Source organism: Rhinoderma darwinii, unplaced genomic scaffold (assembly GCF_050947455.1).
Source record: "Rhinoderma darwinii isolate aRhiDar2 unplaced genomic scaffold, aRhiDar2.hap1 Scaffold_913, whole genome shotgun sequence".
Taxonomy (NCBI): Eukaryota; Metazoa; Chordata; class Amphibia; order Anura; family Rhinodermatidae; genus Rhinoderma; species Rhinoderma darwinii.
Window position 1 is genome coordinate 92,078 of NW_027464485.1, and position 20,773 is coordinate 112,850.

General features: G+C 47.3%; 7 non-coding genes and 2 pseudogenes across 7 annotated transcripts; all 9 read left to right on the forward strand.

Annotated features, from left to right (window-relative positions):
• The first annotated feature begins 2,221 nt into the window (after positions 1-2,221).
• LOC142732839 (U2 spliceosomal RNA) lies at positions 2,222-2,396 on the forward strand (annotated as a pseudogene).
• A 1,301-nt stretch (positions 2,397-3,697) lies between these two features.
• LOC142732834 (U2 spliceosomal RNA) lies at positions 3,698-3,888 on the forward strand. Its single transcript, XR_012879693.1, has one exon. It is a non-coding gene; the product is annotated as a U2 spliceosomal RNA (small nuclear RNA).
• Positions 3,889-5,189: 1,301 nt separating this feature from the next.
• LOC142732836 (U2 spliceosomal RNA) lies at positions 5,190-5,381 on the forward strand. The gene has a single exon (XR_012879695.1). It is a non-coding gene; the product is annotated as a U2 spliceosomal RNA (small nuclear RNA).
• A 6,659-nt stretch (positions 5,382-12,040) lies between these two features.
• Positions 12,041-12,209, forward strand: LOC142732845 (U2 spliceosomal RNA; annotated as a pseudogene).
• A 1,330-nt stretch (positions 12,210-13,539) lies between these two features.
• Positions 13,540-13,730, forward strand: LOC142732828 (U2 spliceosomal RNA). Its single transcript, XR_012879688.1, has one exon. It is a non-coding gene; the product is annotated as a U2 spliceosomal RNA (small nuclear RNA).
• A 1,340-nt stretch (positions 13,731-15,070) lies between these two features.
• Positions 15,071-15,261, forward strand: LOC142732829 (U2 spliceosomal RNA). The gene has a single exon (XR_012879689.1). It is a non-coding gene; the product is annotated as a U2 spliceosomal RNA (small nuclear RNA).
• Positions 15,262-16,603: 1,342 nt separating this feature from the next.
• LOC142732830 (U2 spliceosomal RNA) lies at positions 16,604-16,794 on the forward strand. Its single transcript, XR_012879690.1, has one exon. It is a non-coding gene; the product is annotated as a U2 spliceosomal RNA (small nuclear RNA).
• Positions 16,795-18,112: 1,318 nt separating this feature from the next.
• On the forward strand, positions 18,113-18,303 carry LOC142732831 (U2 spliceosomal RNA). The gene has a single exon (XR_012879691.1). It is a non-coding gene; the product is annotated as a U2 spliceosomal RNA (small nuclear RNA).
• Positions 18,304-19,639: 1,336 nt separating this feature from the next.
• Positions 19,640-19,830, forward strand: LOC142732833 (U2 spliceosomal RNA). Its single transcript, XR_012879692.1, has one exon. It is a non-coding gene; the product is annotated as a U2 spliceosomal RNA (small nuclear RNA).
• Positions 19,831-20,773: the final 943 nt, after the last annotated feature.

The window sequence follows — 20,773 nt, forward strand, 5'->3', positions numbered from 1 at the left end:
GGTGGAGGGTAGAATGCCACCGTCCTTGAGAGAAGGCATGATCACGATCTTGTATAAGCGGAAGGGGGAGAGATGTGACCTGAAAAACTGGCGTCCCATCTCTCTCCTGAACGTGGACTACAAGATCCTCGCCAAAGTATTGGCCAACAGACTGAAGGTTGTCATCGGACAGATCATCGGATCGGACCAAACCTGCGGCATTCCTGGCCGTAGGGTGGCCGACAGTCTTGCCCTGGTGAGGGACACGGTGCATTACATGCAAAGCCGCCGTACACACGCGGCCCTGGTCAGTCTGGATCAGGAGAAGGCTTTTGACCGGGTCTCTCACGAATTCATGGGTAAGGCTCTGCGTAGGCTGCGGCTTGGCAGGTTGTTCTGTTTGTATGTTAACCTGATGTATTGCGACATTTACAGCTCGGTGCTGGTGAACGGCTGGAAGACTGACCCCTTTCCTGTATCGTCGGGGGTTAGACAAGGCTGTCCTCTTTCACCTCTCCTTTTTGTTTGTGTTATAGAGCTCTTCGCAGAGGCTATCCGGCAGAATGGAGAGATCAGAGGGATCACCGCACCAGGTCCAGGACACTTCGAGGTCAAATGCTCGCTGTACATGGACGACGTGACCGTCTTCTGCGCTGACCAGAGTTCGGTGACTGCACTCGTCCAGACCTGCGAGGAGTTCGGACGCGCTTCAGGGGCAAAAGTCAACTGCGGGAAGTCGGAAGCCATGCTCTTCGGAAAGTGGTACCTGCCTTCTCCTGCCTCCTTCCCGTTTACTATCAAGCCGGACTTCATCAAAATTCTGGGAGTCTGGTTCGGTAAGGAAGGTGCAGCCCTAAAGTCGTGGGAAGAACGCTTGGCCAAAGTCAACCAAAGGATCGGACTGTGGAGCCTCAGACAACTCACTATTGAGGGCAAAGCAATGGTCCTGCGTAACGAAGTCTTGCCTGTGCTACAATACACTGCACAGGCATGGCCCCCTCTTGCCACCGTCTCGAGGGCCATTACCAGGACTGTGTTTCGCTTCATCTGGGGCTCGAAAATGGACAGAGTAAAGCGGACTGTTATGTACAAGGAGCCCCGCAAAGGTGGGAAGGGTATACCCGACATTCCCACTCTGCTGCGGATCGCTTTTGTATGTGACTGTGTTCGTAGGACTCTGAGGACAGCAAACGGCTCTGCGGGCAAGGCCATGTCCCGCTACTTCCTCCTTCCCCTCTGGCGAGGTTTTGGCTGGGACAAGTGGGACAGCTCCTTCCCTTACAACTGGCACGCTCCCTGGTTCTACGGAGATGTCGTCCGGTTTGTGAGGGAGCATCAACTGGAGGGTCTTAAGCCCGACTTGTGGAAACCTAAGACGATCCACAAGCACATCAGAGCAAAGGACCCACTAGAGTCTGTTCCAGGGCTTCATGCCGACACGTTGGAGACTGTTTGGACTAACGTGTCATCTGGCAGGTTGACCAACGGGCACAAGGACATTTCATGGATGGCCATCCAGGGAGGACTGCCTCTTAGGTCATTCATGCATGCCCGCAACCTGTGCAAGACCCGGTACTGCCCCAGGTGCCCCTTCACGGAGGAAACATCTTTGCACATTTTCTGGCAGTGCCCCTTTGCACAGGGTCTGTTGAAAGCCTTGGAACATGAACTCAAGGACTCAGTACCCAGGAACAGACTGTCGTACCGCTCGGTACTTTATGGACTATTTCCTGGGAATACCACGGATGGAGCAATCCAGGAAGCCTGGCGCCTTATGAACTGCTTTAAGGACGCTATATGGTTTGCCAGGAACCGTCTGATTTTGCGGAGAGAGAGTGTGTCCGTCCAGGACTGCCGCAGGCTGATCCACAGCCTGCTCAGAGACTATTCCACCTGGGACAGCCCGGACGTCGATGAGGAAGAGGACTGATACTCCCCTTCCCCCCACTCTCCCTTCTTGTGTGTTGTCTTTCAATAAAGCTTCGGGCCTGTGATTTCCCCCTTCCCTATCCCCTCCTACCCACTCCCGTATCCCATCGCTTGTCTGTAATGCTTTGTTGTTTGGCTTTAGTGAATGCAAGAATGTTAGTGTAGCATGTGGTGTAATGTATAGCATAGGCTAGCCTGTACTGTGTATTATACTGTCATGTTATGTTTGACGACTGTTATTATTTATTATTTGCTGCTTCATGGCTTGCGCTGCGTCGCAGTAATGTTTGTATGATGACGATTGATTGTCAATAAAGCATTTTTCAATCAAAAAATCTGTTCTTATCAGTTTAATATCTGATACGTCCCCTATCTGGGGACCATATATTAAATGGATTTTTAGAACAGGGAGATGGAAATAGAGCTTGCTCTGTCCACTCCACGCATTGACCTGGTATTGCAGTATTTCCAGGACCGGTGCACCCTTCCCTTATGTGTTGACTAAAATCAGATTCCAAAAGTGCTATTTGTGTTTGCTATTGTTTTTGTCTTTCTGATGGGATCTCCCCTTTTAATCCCATTATTTCAACACCTGTTGGACAATGCATTTGTACAGTCATGTGTGATAATGAGCTCATTTATTAAATGCAATTAATTAATACATTGCCACCTCTTGTTGTGTGTGTGTCTTCTGTGTTTCTGTGTTTCCGGCATTTCACATTGGAACAGCTCATTCACCTTCCTTGTCTTCTCTCCGCCCTCCCTCCTAGGTAGGTTAAAGAGCTGCACCTGAGCCAGCCACTGATTGATGCAGCACCACAGTCAAATAGCGGAGTGGAGTAGGGGAACAGCAAACAGCCATTAAAGCCGCCCGCCCGCCCGCCCGCCCGCCTGCCTGCCTGCCTGCCTGCCTGCCCGCCACAATGGACCTACCTGTGTACACTACATGGATGTGATGGAATGTACTGTCGTCCCTACATTTCAAGAAGAAGTAAGAATTGCAGTTGCAACAAAGCCTTGCTTGCCTACAAAGAGAGCAGCAATTTGGATTTGTTACTATGTTACCTAGAAGAATAACAAACTGTGCAAGGATGGAGGTTGTAGGAGCAAAGAGAAGTTGTCTGTAAAGTTGGTGGATGCTTATTTTCCATTTTGCAGTCCCTTGTCTCCCTCTTGTGGCCTCCTGGAGGCAAATAAATGTGCAAAAAAAAGACAGCCTGGCGGCCGGCTGTTGCAGTGTTGCCCTCTCAGGCAACACTGAGTGACTGACTGAGCCGCACCGTCTTATATAAAGTTCAGACGGAACTTTGCACGTGTCATAGTGGAGCCCTCAGGATTCCAGAGCCAGCTTTCTGACATCATAATGGGGCCTGCCTCAGAGATAAAAGCCTGGGCCCAGGCAGTGTTGGTCAGTGCTGCTCAGCAGGCAGCACCGGACTGGACTGGATTAAAGCTGATACAAGGTGTGAAGGAACAAGGGGTGGCTGTGGGCATGCACTTGCTGCCGCTGCCAGTGTTTATCTGCATGGCAGGAGGGCATTTGGGCGTTGCCAGGAAGGCGTTTTTATGTAGATTCCTCCTCTTTCAGCACTGCATTGTGGTGCAAGCAAAAGAAGCAAATCCTGTGTAGCTTCCTCTCCGGCCTTTATTCACCTCCCGCTTAGTAGCTGTAAATGTGTGTGAGCCTGCAGGGCCCCATGGAATTGCCTAGGAGTAGGCTGAATCAATCGCTGCAAGGGGTGAACAGCAGTATGGGACAGGCTCGGGCAAGGCAAGGGCCGCTCGGGTTATCGCTTCTCGGCCTTTTGGCTAAGATCAAGTGTAGTATCTGTTCTTATCAGTTTAATATCTGATACGTCCCTATCTGGGGACCATATATTAAATGGATTTTTAGAACAGGGAGATGGAAATAGAGCTTGCTCTGTCCCACTCCACGCATTGACCTGGTATTGCAGTATTTCCAGGACCGGTGCACCCTTCCCTTATGTGTTGACTAAAATCAGATTCCAAAAGTGCTATTTGTGTTTGCTATTGTTTTTGTCTTTCTGATGGGATCTCCCCTTTTAATCCCATTATTTCAACACCTGTTGGACAATGCATTTGTACAGTCATGTGTGATAATGAGCTCATTTATTAAATGCAATTAATTAATACATTGCCACCTCTTGTTGTGTGTGTGTCTTCTGTGTTTCTGTGTTTCCGGCATTTCACATTGGAACAGCTCATTCACCTTCCTTGTCTTCTCTCCGCCCTCCCTCCTAGGTAGGTTAAAGAGCTGCACCTGAGCCAGCCACTGATTGATGCAGCACCACAGTCAAATAGCGGAGTGGAGTAGGGGAACAGCAAACAGCCATTAAAGCCGCCCGCCCGCCCGCCCGCCCGCCTGCCTGCCTGCCTGCCTGCCTGCCCGCCACAATGGACCTACCTGTGTACACTACATGGATGTGATGGAATGTACTGTCGTCCCTACATTTCAAGAAGAAGTAAGAATTGCAGTTGCAACAAAGCCTTGCTTGCCTACAAAGAGAGCAGCAATTTGGATTTGTTACTATGTTACCTAGAAGAATAACAAACTGTGCAAGGATGGAGGTTGTAGGAGCAAAGAGAAGTTGTCTGTAAAGTTGGTGGATGCTTATTTTCCATTTTGCAGTCCCTTGTCTCCCTCTTGTGGCCTCCTGGAGGCAAATAAATGTGCAAAAAAAAGACAGCCTGGCGGCCGGCTGTTGCAGTGTTGCCCTCTCAGGCAACACTGAGTGACTGACTGAGCCGCACCGTCTTATATAAAGTTCAGACGGAACTTTGCACGTGTCATAGTGGAGCCCTCAGGATTCCAGAGCCAGCTTTCTGACATCATAATGGGGCCTGCCTCAGAGATAAAAGCCTGGGCCCAGGCAGTGTTGGTCAGTGCTGCTCAGCAGGCAGCACCGGACTGGACTGGATTAAAGCTGATACAAGGTGTGAAGGAACAAGGGGTGGCTGTGGGCATGCACTTGCTGCCGCTGCCAGTGTTTATCTGCATGGCAGGAGGGCATTTGGGCGTTGCCAGGAAGGCGTTTTTATGTAGATTCCTCCTCTTTCAGCACTGCATTGTGGTGCAAGCAAAAGAAGCAAATCCTGTGTAGCTTCCTCTCCGGCCTTTATTCACCTCCCGCTTAGTAGCTGTAAATGTGTGTGAGCCTGCAGGGCCCCATGGAATTGCCTAGGAGTAGGCTGAATCAATCGCTGCAAGGGGTGAACAGCAGTATGGGACAGGCTCGGGCAAGGCAAGGGCCGCTCGGGTTATCGCTTCTCGGCCTTTTGGCTAAGATCAAGTGTAGTAATCTGTTCTTATCAGTTTAATATCTGATACGTCCCCTATCTGGGGACCATATATTAAATGGATTTTTAGAACAGGGAGATGGAAATAGAGCTTGCTCTGTCCACTCCACGCATTGACCTGGTATTGCAGTATTTCCAGGACCGGTGCACCCTTCCCTTATGTGTTGACTAAAATCAGATTCCAAAAGTGCTATTTGTGTTTGCTATTGTTTTTGTCTTTCTGATGGGATCTCCCCTTTTAATCCCATTATTTCAACACCTGTTGGACAATGCATTTGTACAGTCATGTGTGATAATGAGCTCATTTATTAAATGCAATTAATTAATACATTGCCACCTCTTGTTGTGTGTGTGTCTTCTGTGTTTCTGTGTTTCCGGCATTTCACATTGGAACAGCTCATTCACCTTCCTTGTCTTCTCTCCGCCCTCCCTCCTAGGTAGGTTAAAGAGCTGCACCTGAGCCAGCCACTGATTGATGCAGCACCACAGTCAAATAGCGGAGTGGAGTAGGGGAACAGCAAACAGCCATTAAAGCCGCCCGCCCGCCCGCCCGCCCGCCTGCCTGCCTGCCTGCCTGCCCGCCACAATGGACCTACCTGTGTACACTACATGGATGTGATGGAATGTACTGTCGTCCCTACATTTCAAGAAGAAGTAAGAATTGCAGTTGCAACAAAGCCTTGCTTGCCTACAAAGAGAGCAGCAATTTGGATTTGTTACTATGTTACCTAGAAGAATAACAAACTGTGCAAGGATGGAGGTTGTAGGAGCAAAGAGAAGTTGTCTGTAAAGTTGGTGGATGCTTATTTTCCATTTTGCAGTCCCTTGTCTCCCTCTTGTGGCCTCCTGGAGGCAAATAAATGTGCAAAAAAAAGACAGCCTGGCGGCCGGCTGTTGCAGTGTTGCCCTCTCAGGCAACACTGAGTGACTGACTGAGCCGCACCGTCTTATATAAAGTTCAGACGGAACTTTGCACGTGTCATAGTGGAGCCCTCAGGATTCCAGAGCCAGCTTTCTGACATCATAATGGGGCCTGCCTCAGAGATAAAAGCCTGGGCCCAGGCAGTGTTGGTCAGTGCTGCTCAGCAGGCAGCACCGGACTGGACTGGATTAAAGCTGATACAAGGTGTGAAGGAACAAGGGGTGGCTGTGGGCATGCACTTGCTGCCGCTGCCAGTGTTTATCTGCATGGCAGGAGGGCATTTGGGCGTTGCCAGGAAGGCGTTTTTATGTAGATTCCTCCTCTTTCAGCACTGCATTGTGGTGCAAGCAAAAGAAGCAAATCCTGTGTAGCTTCCTCTCCGGCCTTTATTCACCTCCCGCTTAGTAGCTGTAAATGTGTGTGAGCCTGCAGGGCCCCATGGAATTGCCTAGGAGTAGGCTGAATCAATCGCTGCAAGGGGTGAACAGCAGTATGGGACAGGCTCGGGCAAGGCAAGGGCCGCTCGGGTTATCGCTTCTCGGCCTTTTGGCTAAGACCAAGTGTATTTATACAGGAGGTTTTTGGTCAGAAGGTGCTCAGGTACCCTCTCTCTCGGCCTCGGGGGATCGTCCAGGTTCGCCTGGACTTCACCCCCGTGCTGCTATTTGGGAGAGAGGCTTAGTCCTGAGCAACGAGTTGCGATCCCCCCCAGCCCCTTGGTCTCCGTAAGACAAGGGGCGCAGCGAAAGCTGTGCGGTTCGACCTGGCCACGCAAATGGCAGGCGAACCCGATGCGGTGCCGGTGTACGCCCGGCTTAAGAATTCTGCACGATTTATCGTGGCAGAGGGTGGAGGCGGTCCCCGTGGTATTAAATTTTTAGTCCACGCCATTTTGGAAGATCTGCTGGCGGTCCACAAGAACGAGCTCTTGGCTATCCAGGACTACCCGAAGCGAGGAATCTACGATGTCACCTTCATGGGAGAAGGAATACTCCGTGATGCTATGGACCGAGCTGAGAGGAAACAAGGTGAACTCGTAGCAGCGGGAGTCAAGGTAGTAGAGCATGAATTTGAAATAACCAAACTCGTGGTGATTAAAATGTATTCCCCATATGTGAGAGATATGGAAGTGGCAGCATTTCTAGCTGCCTACTTCAAAAATGTCAAACTCCTGGGGAAAGTGATGAACGAGTGTGGAGTGTGGACCGCCAAATGGAAGTTTTTAGTTACGCTGATTAAGGACCCCTCCACCCAAGAAACGAGATTACCACCGGCTCGTTTTAAAATTGGAAATGTGAATGGCGACCTCTACTTCTCAGGGATGCCAAACTTCTGCAGGGCTTGTGGTACCTATGGACATACCAGTTTTAACTGCGATGTCACCTGCAGAAACTGTGGAAGCAAAGAGCACAATATAAGGGAGTGCACAGAAGAAAAAAAATGCAACTTTTGTCAAAAAACTGGTCACTTGTATTTTTCTTGTCCTCATAGGTACCGAAGCGGAGAAGAAGAGCAACCCGGGGCGCCCCCACGTGCTCCACCAGCGGACCAGCCCCGCCCTCAGGGAGAGGAACAAGCCAATGCTGCAAAGGAGCAGCGGGGTACCTGGGCTTCAAGGGTACGGTCTGTTGGAGCCAAAGCAGGTACCTCACAGCCAACAGCCTCAGAGGAGAGAAGGGAGTCCAGTGCGAAGGAAAAACGCCAAGCCAAACGTAAGGCTGAGAAGGGGCAGGCCAGTGAGATAACTGAGGCATCCCAGAGTGCTGGTTGCTCAGTGGATGCCGGGCCTGCTCCCAATCCTGGGTCTCTAGATACGGAGTCTGAAGAGGAAGGTTGGCTGAAAGTGGGTCCCCGTAAAAAGGGTAAACAGGAGCGTGCCGGTAGGGGGGTGACAGGGGAGGAGCAAATGGATACGTCCGTAAAGCAAAGTGAGGCTCCTCCTAGGACCGCCCCCTCGTCGTTACTGGTGAGGAGGGTGGGCACTGTTCCCCCCGAGCCAACCGACACCCCGCCATGTGCGCAACCTCCCCCTCTAGAACGGCCTGCACGGCCTGCACGGCCTCAGGGGGGAGCGGCGGGGCCCTTGGGGGACCCACCCGATACAGACCTATATGGTCAGCCGTTAGAGACCCAGGTAAGGCTGTGTGAATCTGGACTCCCTGTATACGAGATGAGGGCTGTTGGCTCGACGCTCACGGAAGGTAGTTCCTCTCCTGAATCATCCCCTTTCTCGCTAGAGTCAGACGAGGGCGGGGAGATGAGTTCAAGCGAGATTTCTGGTATTGCTGGTGGAGGCCAAGTCTGATTTTAAGTAACACGATTATTTATTTTTTAAAATCAAGACTAACACAATTAAAACTCCACGATGTCTGAAATAAAGGGGATCTCCCTCAACGTGAGGGGCGCCAAGTCCAAAGTCAGAAGGGTTGCTCTCTTCAGTTTTTTATCTGGCCTGGCAGCCTCTGTTTTTTTCCTGCAGGAGTGCGGCATTCCCCATGCAATGAAGTACCATAAATACAAAGAGGATTGGAAGTATGGTCCATCAGTCTGGTCTGGATCTAACGAGTCCAGATCAGCAGGGGTCGCCATTCTTTTTAAGGGAAACGTTTTTATTGATTTTATTCAAGAGATTCTTCCAGGACGTATTTTATTGGTTAAAGCTTTTATTGACGGCGTAAAATGGCAGTTTTTAAATTTTTACGGCTCACCTGACAAAAAGGAGAGAGCAGAGATGCTAGAAATGTTACCTCTTTTTATTAATACAACTGAGCCTTTTATCCTCGCAGGTGATTTTAACTGTATCCTGAGGGGGGAACGCCGGCTTACCAGTACTACAAGTAGGAATTACGATAAGACCTCTGGACTGCTCAAAGATATTGTAAATGATTTTAAATTAACAGATTTGTACAAAGAATGTAATAGGAGCAGCCCAGAGGAAGCCGGCGTTACCTGGAGCAACGCCACCTGTAGCTCCAGGATAGATTTTATTTTTTGTAATGAGAATGTACTGCCTTTTAATTGTGAAGTTTTAACTAATGTTTTCTCAGATCACAAGCTTTTATCATTTTATGTAAAGCGTGATTTTAATAAACCGGTGTGTAAGAAGTCCTGGAAGTTAAATGTTTCCCTTTTAGATGATCCACAGGTTTTTACTGATTTTATTGAATTTTACCAAAAATGCAGGCGGGGGAGAGACATGCGTACTCCCATCAGTGCATGGTGGGAGAAAATGAAAAAAAGAATAAAGGAATTTTTTATTAAAAAGAGCGTGGCGAAAGCCAGAGAAAAACATGCTTTTTTTAAAATTCTCAGCACCCGTCTGCAGACCCTGTACAAGATGAGAGATAATGAAATTGACGTTAAAACTGATATCACTAATTTAAAAAAAGAAATAGCTCAGTGCCTGGAGCAGAAAGGCAAAGAAATCATTTTTCGTTCCAAAATTCAGCATGTGGAGGAGAATGAGACCTGCTCCAGGTACTTTTTTAAAAAAATTAACAATAAAAAGGCTATTATTAAAAATATTGAAGGTGTGTCAGATGTACAGGGTATTTTAAGTAAAGTTCATGAGTTTTATGCTGACCTTTTTAGTGTTAAAACTGTGGATCATAATTTTATGCGTGACTCACTGAAGGAGATTACTACTGTTTTAGACCCTGTCTCCCAGAATTTTTTATTACAGGAGCTGACGGAGCAGGAGGTTTTAGAAACGGTAAAGAGTTTTAAAGCCGGAAAAGTTCCCGGACCGGACGGTATACCCAGTGAGTTTTATGTCAAATTTTATGACATTTTAAAAGAGGATCTTTTTAGCCTTTTTTATGAAGTTTTTAATTCCAAGATGCTGCCTAAGTCCTGGCGGAAGGGTGAGGTCTCCCTGCTACATAAGAAAGGTGACATCGCAGTTTTGAAGAACTGGAGACCAATAACCCTTCTGAATAGCGACTATAAAATAATGGCAAAAGTGTGCGCAAATAGATTAAAAGCCATAATACCCCACATTGTACACTCTAACCAGGTGTGTGGGGTGCCAGGCCGCAGCATCTGGGATAATCTTAACCTGGTAAAAGATGTGATTGAGGACACGAGGTCTAGAAGAGGTAAATTAGCCATTTTATCTATAGACTTCGAGAAGGCGTTCGACCGTGTCTCTCATTTTTATCTTTTTAAGGTTTTAGAGCGTATGGGTATACCTGAAGGATTTTTATTATCACTTAAAGCCTTTTATAAAGATTGCACAAGCAAAATTTTAGTGAATGGTTTTAAGACACAGGACGTGATTTTAGACTCAGGGGTGAAGCAGGGGTGTCCCTTGTCCCCACTGCTTTTTATTTGCGCATTAGAGCCTCTACTGTGTACAATTCGCCGCGATAAGTTAATACGTGGAGTCCCCCTGCCCGGGGGTGGCGGCGTAGAGGCTAAAGCAGTGGGGTACATGGACGATGTAGCGGTTTTTTGCAGGGACACCCTGTCGCTTCAGAGAACCCTCAGACAAATTGAGTTTTATTGCTGTGCTTCCGGTTTTAAGGTGAACTTCGACAAAAGTAATATTTTAAATATAGGAAGCATGGCTTTTAGAGACATACCCGTCCCTGTGTCAGATAATATTACGATTTTAGGTGTCTCCTTCAGTGAGTGCGATAATGGTTTTATCAGTTGGGACATGGTGGCGCAGAAGGTAAATCAAAAAATATGCATGTGGAACATGAGAAAACTTACCATGGAGGGAAAAGTTTTAATTATTAAAATGGTCATTTTACCCCTGCTTTTATATCTCAGTATGGTTTTCCCTCCCCCCACGGTTTTATTGCAAAAAATTACTAAAGCATGTTTTACCTTCTTTTGGAGTTCCAGAATGGAGAAACTTAAAAGAGAGATTGTGATGAAATCCAAACCGAAGGGTGGCAAAGATTTTCCGAATTTTAACAGGTTTCTTTTAATCAAGTTCTTCAGTTTCTGTTTTAATTCCCTTTTTAAAGAACATTATTGGTCCTATTTTTTACGTTTTAATACAGGGTTTTTAATGCGAAGGTTTGGGTGGTTCAACATTGTTTTATCCTCACCTTACGCTTTTAAACTCTCAATAAACTATGTGATTTTAGAAAAGATAGTGACCTTATTCAACCTGAAGGGAAAAAATGTAAATGAGCTGAAAAATAGTAAAAAATTAATTAAAGACCTAAGAGAAAGTGAGACGGTCAGCAGGATTGAGAATTTTAATGAGGAACGAAGTGCTTTTATCTTCAAAATTATTAATGTGTTTTATCTTTTTAATACACAGATGGACCTGGCCTGGAGCTGCATTCATCAATGTCTTCCATGCCGGGCATTCCAATACAGAAGGAGGCTCGCGAGGTCTGCCGTCTGCCCGAGGGAAGGCTGCCAGGCCGAGGAAACGATTCGACACATTTTTTGGACGTGTGATTTTGCGAAGGAATTTTGGAAAAAAATATTCCCTCTTTTGGTAAAGATGGCAGACCTGAAAGACTTGAATTATGAAGATATTTTATATGGACTATTTGGATGCCCAACCGCGAGCCAAAAGATAATAGCGTGGAAGACGATGAATTGCGCCAAAGAAGCTCTATGGAAGGCCAGGAACATCCTGATTTTTAAGCACGATGTTTTATCTACTGATGATGTTTTAGGTCTTTGTTTTAGCGAAATGTACATTTATTATTTATTAGACAAAAAAAGAAATGCCACCCTTCTTAATAAATGGTTTGTGAAAGAATGGAACTCCAACATATAAAGATTTGCCACCATGTCCCTTTTATGTAATGTAATGCAATGAAATATTGATTTTATTGTTATTCATTTGTACAAAAGTTGGTTTTATTGTAAACTGTATTTTTTATCATGAAATAAATCATTGACACCCCTGAAAAGGGGTAGCCAACTTAAAAAAAAATCTGTTCTTATCAGTTTAATATCTGATACGTCCCCTATCTGGGGACCATATATTAAATGGATTTTTCGAACAGGGAGATGGAAATAGAGCTTGCTCTGTCCACTCCACGCATTGACCTGGTATTGCAGTATTTCCAGGACCGGTGCACCCTTCCCTTATGTGTTGACTAAAATCAGATTCCAAAAGTGCTATTTGTGTTTGCTATTGTTTTTGTCTTTCTGATGGGATCTCCCCTTTTAATCCCATTATTTCAACACCTGTTGGACAATGCATTTGTACAGTCATGTGTGATAATGAGCTCATTTATTAAATGCAATTAATTAATACATTGCCACCTCTTGTTGTGTGTGTGTGTGTGTGTGTGTGTGTGTGTGTGTGTGTGTGTGTGTGTGTGTGTGTGTGTCTTCTGTGTTTCTGTGTTTCCGGCATTTCACATTGGAACAGCTCATTCACCTTCCTTGTCTTCTCTCCGCCCTCCCTTTTAGGTAAGTTAAAGAGCTGCACCTGAGCCAGCCACTGATTGATGCAGCACCACAGTCAAATAGTGGAGTGGAGTGGAGTAGGGGAACAGCAAACAGCCATTAAAGCAGCCAGCCGCCTACCCGCCACAATGGACCTACCTGTGTACACTAGATGGATGTGATGGAATGTACTGTCGTCCCTACATTTCAAGAAGAAGTAAGAATTGCAGTTGCAACAAACCCTTGCTTGCCTACAAAGAGAGCAGCAATTTGGATTTGTTACTATGTTACCTGGAAGAATAACAAACTGTGCAAGGATGGAGGTTGTAGGAGCAAAGAGAAGTTGTCTGTAAAGTTGGTGGATGCCTATTTTCCATTTTGCAGTCCCTTGTCTCCCTCTTGTGGCCTCCTGGAGGCAAGTAGCTGTGCAAAAAAAAGACAGCCTGGCGGCCGGCTGTTGCAGTGTTGCCCTCTCAGGCAACACTGAGTGACTGACTGAGCCGCACCGTCTTATATAAAGTTCAGACGGAACTTTGCACGTGTCATAGTGGAGCCCTCAGGATTCCAGAGCCAGCTTTCTGACATCATAATGGGGCCTGCCTCAGAGATAAAAGCCTGGGCCCAGGCAGTGTTGGTCAGTGCTGCTCAGCAGGCAGCACCGGACTGGATTGGATTAAAGCTGATACAAGGTGTGAAGGAACAAGGGGTGGCTGTGGGCATGCACTTGCTGCCGCTGCCAGTGTTTATCTGCATGGCAGGAGGGCATTTGGGCGTTGCCAGGAAGGCGTTTTTATGTAGATTCCTCCTCCTCTTTCAGCACTGCATTGTGGTGCAAGCAAAAGAAGCAAATCCTGTCTGGCTTCCTCTCCGGCCTTTATTCACCTCCCTCCCGCTTAGTAGCTGTAAATGTGTGTGAGCCTGCAGGGCCCCATGGAATTGCCTAGGAGTAGGCTGAATCAATCGCTGCAAGGGGTGAACAGCAGTATTAGGCAGGCTCGGTCAACGGCCGGCCCATTCGGGTTATCGCTTCTCGGCCTTTTGGCTAAGATCAAGTGTAGTATCTGTTCTTATCAGTTTAATATCTGATACGTCCCCTATCTGGGGACCATATATTAAATGGATTTTTCGAACAGGGAGATGGAAATAGAGCTTGCTCTGTCCACTCCACGCATTGACCTGGTATTGCAGTATTTCCAGGACCGGTGCACCCTTCCCTTATGTGTTGACTAAAATCAGATTCCAAAAGTGCTATTTGTGTTTGCTATTGTTTTTGTCTTTCTGATGGGATCTCCCCTTTTAATCCCATTATTTCAACACCTGTTGGACAATGCATTTGTACAGTCATGTGTGATAATGAGCTCATTTATTAAATGCAATTAATTAATACATTGCCACCTCTTGTTGTGTGTGTGTGTGTGTGTGTGTGTGTGTGTGTGTGTGTGTGTGTGTGTGTGTGTGTGTGTGTGTGTGTGTCTTCTGTGTTTCTGTGTTTCCGGCATTTCACATTGGAACAGCTCATTCACCTTCCTTGTCTTCTCTCCGCCCTCCCTTTTAGGTAAGTTAAAGAGCTGCACCTGAGCCAGCCACTGATTGATGCAGCACCACAGTCAAATAGTGGAGTGGAGTGGAGTAGGGGAACAGCAAACAGCCATTAAAGCAGCCAGCCGCCTACCCGCCACAATGGACCTACCTGTGTACACTAGATGGATGTGATGGAATGTACTGTCGTCCCTACATTTCAAGAAGAAGTAAGAATTGCAGTTGCAACAAACCCTTGCTTGCCTACAAAGAGAGCAGCAATTTGGATTTGTTACTATGTTACCTGGAAGAATAACAAACTGTGCAAGGATGGAGGTTGTAGGAGCAAAGAGAAGTTGTCTGTAAAGTTGGTGGATGCCTATTTTCCATTTTGCAGTCCCTTGTCTCCCTCTTGTGGCCTCCTGGAGGCAAGTAGCTGTGCAAAAAAAAGACAGCCTGGCGGCCGGCTGTTGCAGTGTTGCCCTCTCAGGCAACACTGAGTGACTGACTGAGCCGCACCGTCTTATATAAAGTTCAGACGGAACTTTGCACGTGTCATAGTGGAGCCCTCAGGATTCCAGAGCCAGCTTTCTGACATCATAATGGGGCCTGCCTCAGAGATAAAAGCCTGGGCCCAGGCAGTGTTGGTCAGTGCTGCTCAGCAGGCAGCACCGGACTGGATTGGATTAAAGCTGATACAAGGTGTGAAGGAACAAGGGGTGGCTGTGGGCATGCACTTGCTGCCGCTGCCAGTGTTTATCTGCATGGCAGGAGGGCATTTGGGCGTTGCCAGGAAGGCGTTTTTATGTAGATTCCTCCTCCTCTTTCAGCACTGCATTGTGGTGCAAGCAAAAGAAGCAAATCCTGTCTGGCTTCCTCTCCGGCCTTTATTCACCTCCCTCCCGCTTAGTAGCTGTAAATGTGTGTGAGCCTGCAGGGCCCCATGGAATTGCCTAGGAGTAGGCTGAATCAATCGCTGCAAGGGGTGAACAGCAGTATTAGGCAGGCTCGGTCAACGGCCGGCCCATTCGGGTTATCGCTTCTCGGCCTTTTGGCTAAGATCAAGTGTAGTATCTGTTCTTATCAGTTTAATATCTGATACGTCCCCTATCTGGGGACCATATATTAAATGGATTTTTCGAACAGGGAGATGGAAATAGAGCTTGCTCTGTCCACTCCACGCATTGACCTGGTATTGCAGTATTTCCAGGACCGGTGCACCCTTCCCTTATGTGTTGACTAAAATCAGATTCCAAAAGTGCTATTTGTGTTTGCTATTGTTTTTGTCTTTCTGATGGGATCTCCCCTTTTAATCCCATTATTTCAACACCTGTTGGACAATGCATTTGTACAGTCATGTGTGATAATGAGCTCATTTATTAAATGCAATTAATTAATACATTGCCACCTCTTGTTGTGTGTGTGTGTGTGTGTGTGTGTGTGTGTGTGTGTGTGTGTGTGTGTGTGTGTGTGTGTGTGTGTGTGTGTCTTCTGTGTTTCTGTGTTTCCGGCATTTCACATTGGAACAGCTCATTCACCTTCCTTGTCTTCTCTCCGCCCTCCCTTTTAGGTAAGTTAAAGAGCTGCACCTGAGCCAGCCACTGATTGATGCAGCACCACAGTCAAATAGTGGAGTGGAGTGGAGTAGGGGAACAGCAAACAGCCATTAAAGCAGCCAGCCGCCTACCCGCCACAATGGACCTACCTGTGTACACTAGATGGATGTGATGGAATGTACTGTCGTCCCTACATTTCAAGAAGAAGTAAGAATTGCAGTTGCAACAAACCCTTGCTTGCCTACAAAGAGAGCAGCAATTTGGATTTGTTACTATGTTACCTGGAAGAATAACAAACTGTGCAAGGATGGAGGTTGTAGGAGCAAAGAGAAGTTGTCTGTAAAGTTGGTGGATGCCTATTTTCCATTTTGCAGTCCCTTGTCTCCCTCTTGTGGCCTCCTGGAGGCAAGTAGCTGTGCAAAAAAAAGACAGCCTGGCGGCCGGCTGTTGCAGTGTTGCCCTCTCAGGCAACACTGAGTGACTGACTGAGCCGCACCGTCTTATATAAAGTTCAGACGGAACTTTGCACGTGTCATAGTGGAGCCCTCAGGATTCCAGAGCCAGCTTTCTGACATCATAATGGGGCCTGCCTCAGAGATAAAAGCCTGGGCCCAGGCAGTGTTGGTCAGTGCTGCTCAGCAGGCAGCACCGGACTGGATTGGATTAAAGCTGATACAAGGTGTGAAGGAACAAGGGGTGGCTGTGGGCATGCACTTGCTGCCGCTGCCAGTGTTTATCTGCATGGCAGGAGGGCATTTGGGCGTTGCCAGGAAGGCGTTTTTATGTAGATTCCTCCTCCTCTTTCAGCACTGCATTGTGGTGCAAGCAAAAGAAGCAAATCCTGTCTGGCTTCCTCTCCGGCCTTTATTCACCTCCCTCCCGCTTAGTAGCTGTAAATGTGTGTGAGCCTGCAGGGCCCCATGGAATTGCCTAGGAGTAGGCTGAATCAATCGCTGCAAGGGGTGAACAGCAGTATTAGGCAGGCTCGGTCAACGGCCGGCCCATTCGGGTTATCGCTTCTCGGCCTTTTGGCTAAGATCAAGTGTAGTATCTGTTCTTATCAGTTTAATATCTGATACGTCCCCTATCTGGGGACCATATATTAAATGGATTTTTCGAACAGGGAGATGGAAATAGAGCTTGCTCTGTCCACTCCACGCATTGACCTGGTATTGCAGTATTTCCAGGACCGGTGCACCCTTCCCTTATGTGTTGACTAAAATCAGATTCCAAAAGTGCTATTTGTGTTTGCTATTGTTTTTGTCTTTCTGATGGGATCTCCCCTTTTAATCCCATTATTTCAACACCTGTTGGACAATGCATTTGTACAGTCATGTGTGATAATGAGCTCATTTATTAAATGCAATTAATTAATACATTGCCACCTCTTGTTGTGTGTGTGTGTGTGTGTGTGTGTGTGTGTGTGTGTGTGTGTGTGTGTCTTCTGTGTTTCTGTGTTTCCGGCATTTCACATTGGAACAGCTCATTCACCTTCCTTGTCTTCTCTCCGCCCTCCCTTTTAGGTAAGTTAAAGAGCTGCACCTGAGCCAGCCACTGATTGATGCAGCACCACAGTCAAATAGTGGAGTGGAGTGGAGTAGGGGAACAGCAAACAGCCATTAAAGCAGCCAGCCGCCTACCCGCCACAATGGACCTACCTGTGTACACTAGATGGATGTGATGGAATGTACTGTCGTCCCTACATTTCAAGAAGAAGTAAGAATTGCAGTTGCAACAAACCCTTGCTTGCCTACAAAGAGAGCAGCAATTTGGATTTGTTACTATGTTACCTGGAAGAATAACAAACTGTGCAAGGATGGAGGTTGTAGGAGCAAAGAGAAGTTGTCTGTAAAGTTGGTGGATGCCTATTTTCCATTTTGCAGTCCCTTGTCTCCCTCTTGTGGCCTCCTGGAGGCAAGTAGCTGTGCAAAAAAAAGACAGCCTGGCGGCCGGCTGTTGCAGTGTTGCCCTCTCAGGCAACACTGAGTGACTGACTGAGCCGCACCGTCTTATATAAAGTTCAGACGGAACTTTGCACGTGTCATAGTGGAGCCCTCAGGATTCCAGAGCCAGCTTTCTGACATCATAATGGGGCCTGCCTCAGAGATAAAAGCCTGGGCCCAGGCAGTGTTGGTCAGTGCTGCTCAGCAGGCAGCACCGGACTGGATTGGATTAAAGCTGATACAAGGTGTGAAGGAACAAGGGGTGGCTGTGGGCATGCACTTGCTGCCGCTGCCAGTGTTTATCTGCATGGCAGGAGGGCATTTGGGCGTTGCCAGGAAGGCGTTTTTATGTAGATTCCTCCTCCTCTTTCAGCACTGCATTGTGGTGCAAGCAAAAGAAGCAAATCCTGTCTGGCTTCCTCTCCGGCCTTTATTCACCTCCCTCCCGCTTAGTAGCTGTAAATGTGTGTGAGCCTGCAGGGCCCCATGGAATTGCCTAGGAGTAGGCTGAATCAATCGCTGCAAGGGGTGAACAGCAGTATTAGGCAGGCTCGGTCAACGGCCGGCCCATTCGGGTTATCGCTTCTCGGCCTTTTGGCTAAGATCAAGTGTAGTATCTGTTCTTATCAGTTTAATATCTGATACGTCCCCTATCTGGGGACCATATATTAAATGGATTTTTCGAACAGGGAGATGGAAATAGAGCTTGCTCTGTCCACTCCACGCATTGACCTGGTATTGCAGTATTTCCAGGACCGGTGCACCCTTCCCTTATGTGTTGACTAAAATCAGATTCCAAAAGTGCTATTTGTGTTTGCTATTGTTTTTGTCTTTCTGATGGGATCTCCCCTTTTAATCCCATTATTTCAACACCTGTTGGACAATGCATTTGTACAGTCATGTGTGATAATGAGCTCATTTATTAAATGCAATTAATTAATACATTGCCACCTCTTGTTGTGTGTGTGTGTGTGTGTGTGTGTGTGTGTGTGTGTGTGTGTGTGTGTGTGTGTGTGTGTGTGTGTCTTCTGTGTTTCTGTGTTTCCGGCATTTCACATTGGAACAGCTCATTCACCTTCCTTGTCTTCTCTCCGCCCTCCCTTTTAGGTAAGTTAAAGAGCTGCACCTGAGCCAGCCACTGATTGATGCAGCACCACAGTCAAATAGTGGAGTGGAGTGGAGTAGGGGAACAGCAAACAGCCATTAAAGCAGCCAGCCGCCTACCCGCCACAATGGACCTACCTGTGTACACTAGATGGATGTGATGGAATGTACTGTCGTCCCTACATTTCAAGAAGAAGTAAGAATTGCAGTTGCAACAAACCCTTGCTTGCCTACAAAGAGAGCAGCAATTTGGATTTGTTACTATGTTACCTGGAAGAATAACAAACTGTGCAAGGATGGAGGTTGTAGGAGCAAAGAGAAGTTGTCTGTAAAGTTGGTGGATGCCTATTTTCCATTTTGCAGTCCCTTGTCTCCCTCTTGTGGCCTCCTGGAGGCAAGTAGCTGTGCAAAAAAAAGACAGCCTGGCGGCCGGCTGTTGCAGTGTTGCCCTCTCAGGCAACACTGAGTGACTGACTGAGCCGCACCGTCTTATATAAAGTTCAGACGGAACTTTGCACGTGTCATAGTGGAGCCCTCAGGATTCCAGAGCCAGCTTTCTGACATCATAATGGGGCCTGCCTCAGAGATAAAAGCCTGGGCCCAGGCAGTGTTGGTCAGTGCTGCTCAGCAGGCAGCACCGGACTGGATTGGATTAAAGCTGATACAAGGTGTGAAGGAACAAGGGGTGGCTGTGGGCATGCACTTGCTGCCGCTGCCAGTGTTTATCTGCATGGCAGGAGGGCATTTGGGCGTTGCCAGGAAGGCGTTTTTATGTAGATTCCTCCTCCTCTTTCAGCACTGCATTGTGGTGCAAGCAAAAGAAGCAAATCCTGTCTGGCTTCCTCTCCGGCCTTTATTCACCTCCCTCCCGCTTAGTAGCTGTAAATGTGTGTGAGCCTGCAGGGCCCCATGGAATTGCCTAGGAGTAGGCTGAATCAATCGCTGCAAGGGGTGAACAGCAGTATTAGGCAGGCTCGGTCAACGGCCGGCCCATTCGGGTTATCGCTTCTCGGCCTTTTGGCTAAGATCAAGTGTAGTATCTGTTCTTATCAGTTTAATATCTGATACGTCCCCTATCTGGGGACCATATATTAAATGGATTTTTCGAACAGGGAGATGGAAATAGAGCTTGCTCTGTCCACTCCACGCATTGACCTGGTATTGCAGTATTTCCAGGACCGGTGCACCCTTCCCTTATGTGTTGACTAAAATCAGATTCCAAAAGTGCTATTTGTGTTTGCTATTGTTTTTGTCTTTCTGATGGGATCTCCCCTTTTAATCCCATTATTTCAACACCTGTTGGACAATGCATTTGTACAGTCATGTGTGATAATGAGCTCATTTATTAAATGCAATTAATTAATACATTGCCACCTCTTGTTGTGTGTGTGTGTGTGTGTGTGTGTGTGTGTGTGTGTGTGTGTGTGTGTGTGTGTGTGTGTGTGTGTGTCTTCTGTGTTTCTGTGTTTCCGGCATTTCACATTGGAACAGCTCATTCACCTTCCTTGTCTTCTCTCCGCCCTCCCTTTTAGGTAAGTTAAAGAGCTGCACCTGAGCCAGCCACTGATTGATGCAGCACCACAGTCAAATAGTGGAGTGGAGTGGAGTAGGGGAACAGCAAACAGCCATTAAAGCAGCCAGCCGCCTACCCGCCACAATGGACCTACCTGTGTACACTAGATGGATGTGATGGAATGTACTGTCGTCCCTACATTTCAAGAAGAAGTAAGAATTGCAGTTGCAACAAACCCTTGCTTGCCTACAAAGAGAGCAGCAATTTGGATTTGTTACTATGTTACCTGGAAGAATAACAAACTGTGCAAGGATGGAGGTTGTAGGAGCAAAGAGAAGTTGTCTGTAAAGTTGGTGGATGCCTATTTTCCATTTTGCAGTCCCTTGTCTCCCTCTTGTGGCCTCCTGGAGGCAAGTAGCTGTGCAAAAAAAAGACAGCCTGGCGGCCGGCTGTTGCAGTGTTGCCCTCTCAGGCAACACTGAGTGACTGACTGAGCCGCACCGTCTTATATAAAGTTCAGACGGAACTTTGCACGTGTCATAGTGGAGCCCTCAGGATTCCAGAGCCAGCTTTCTGACATCATAATGGGGCCTGCCTCAGAGATAAAAGCCTGGGCCCAGGC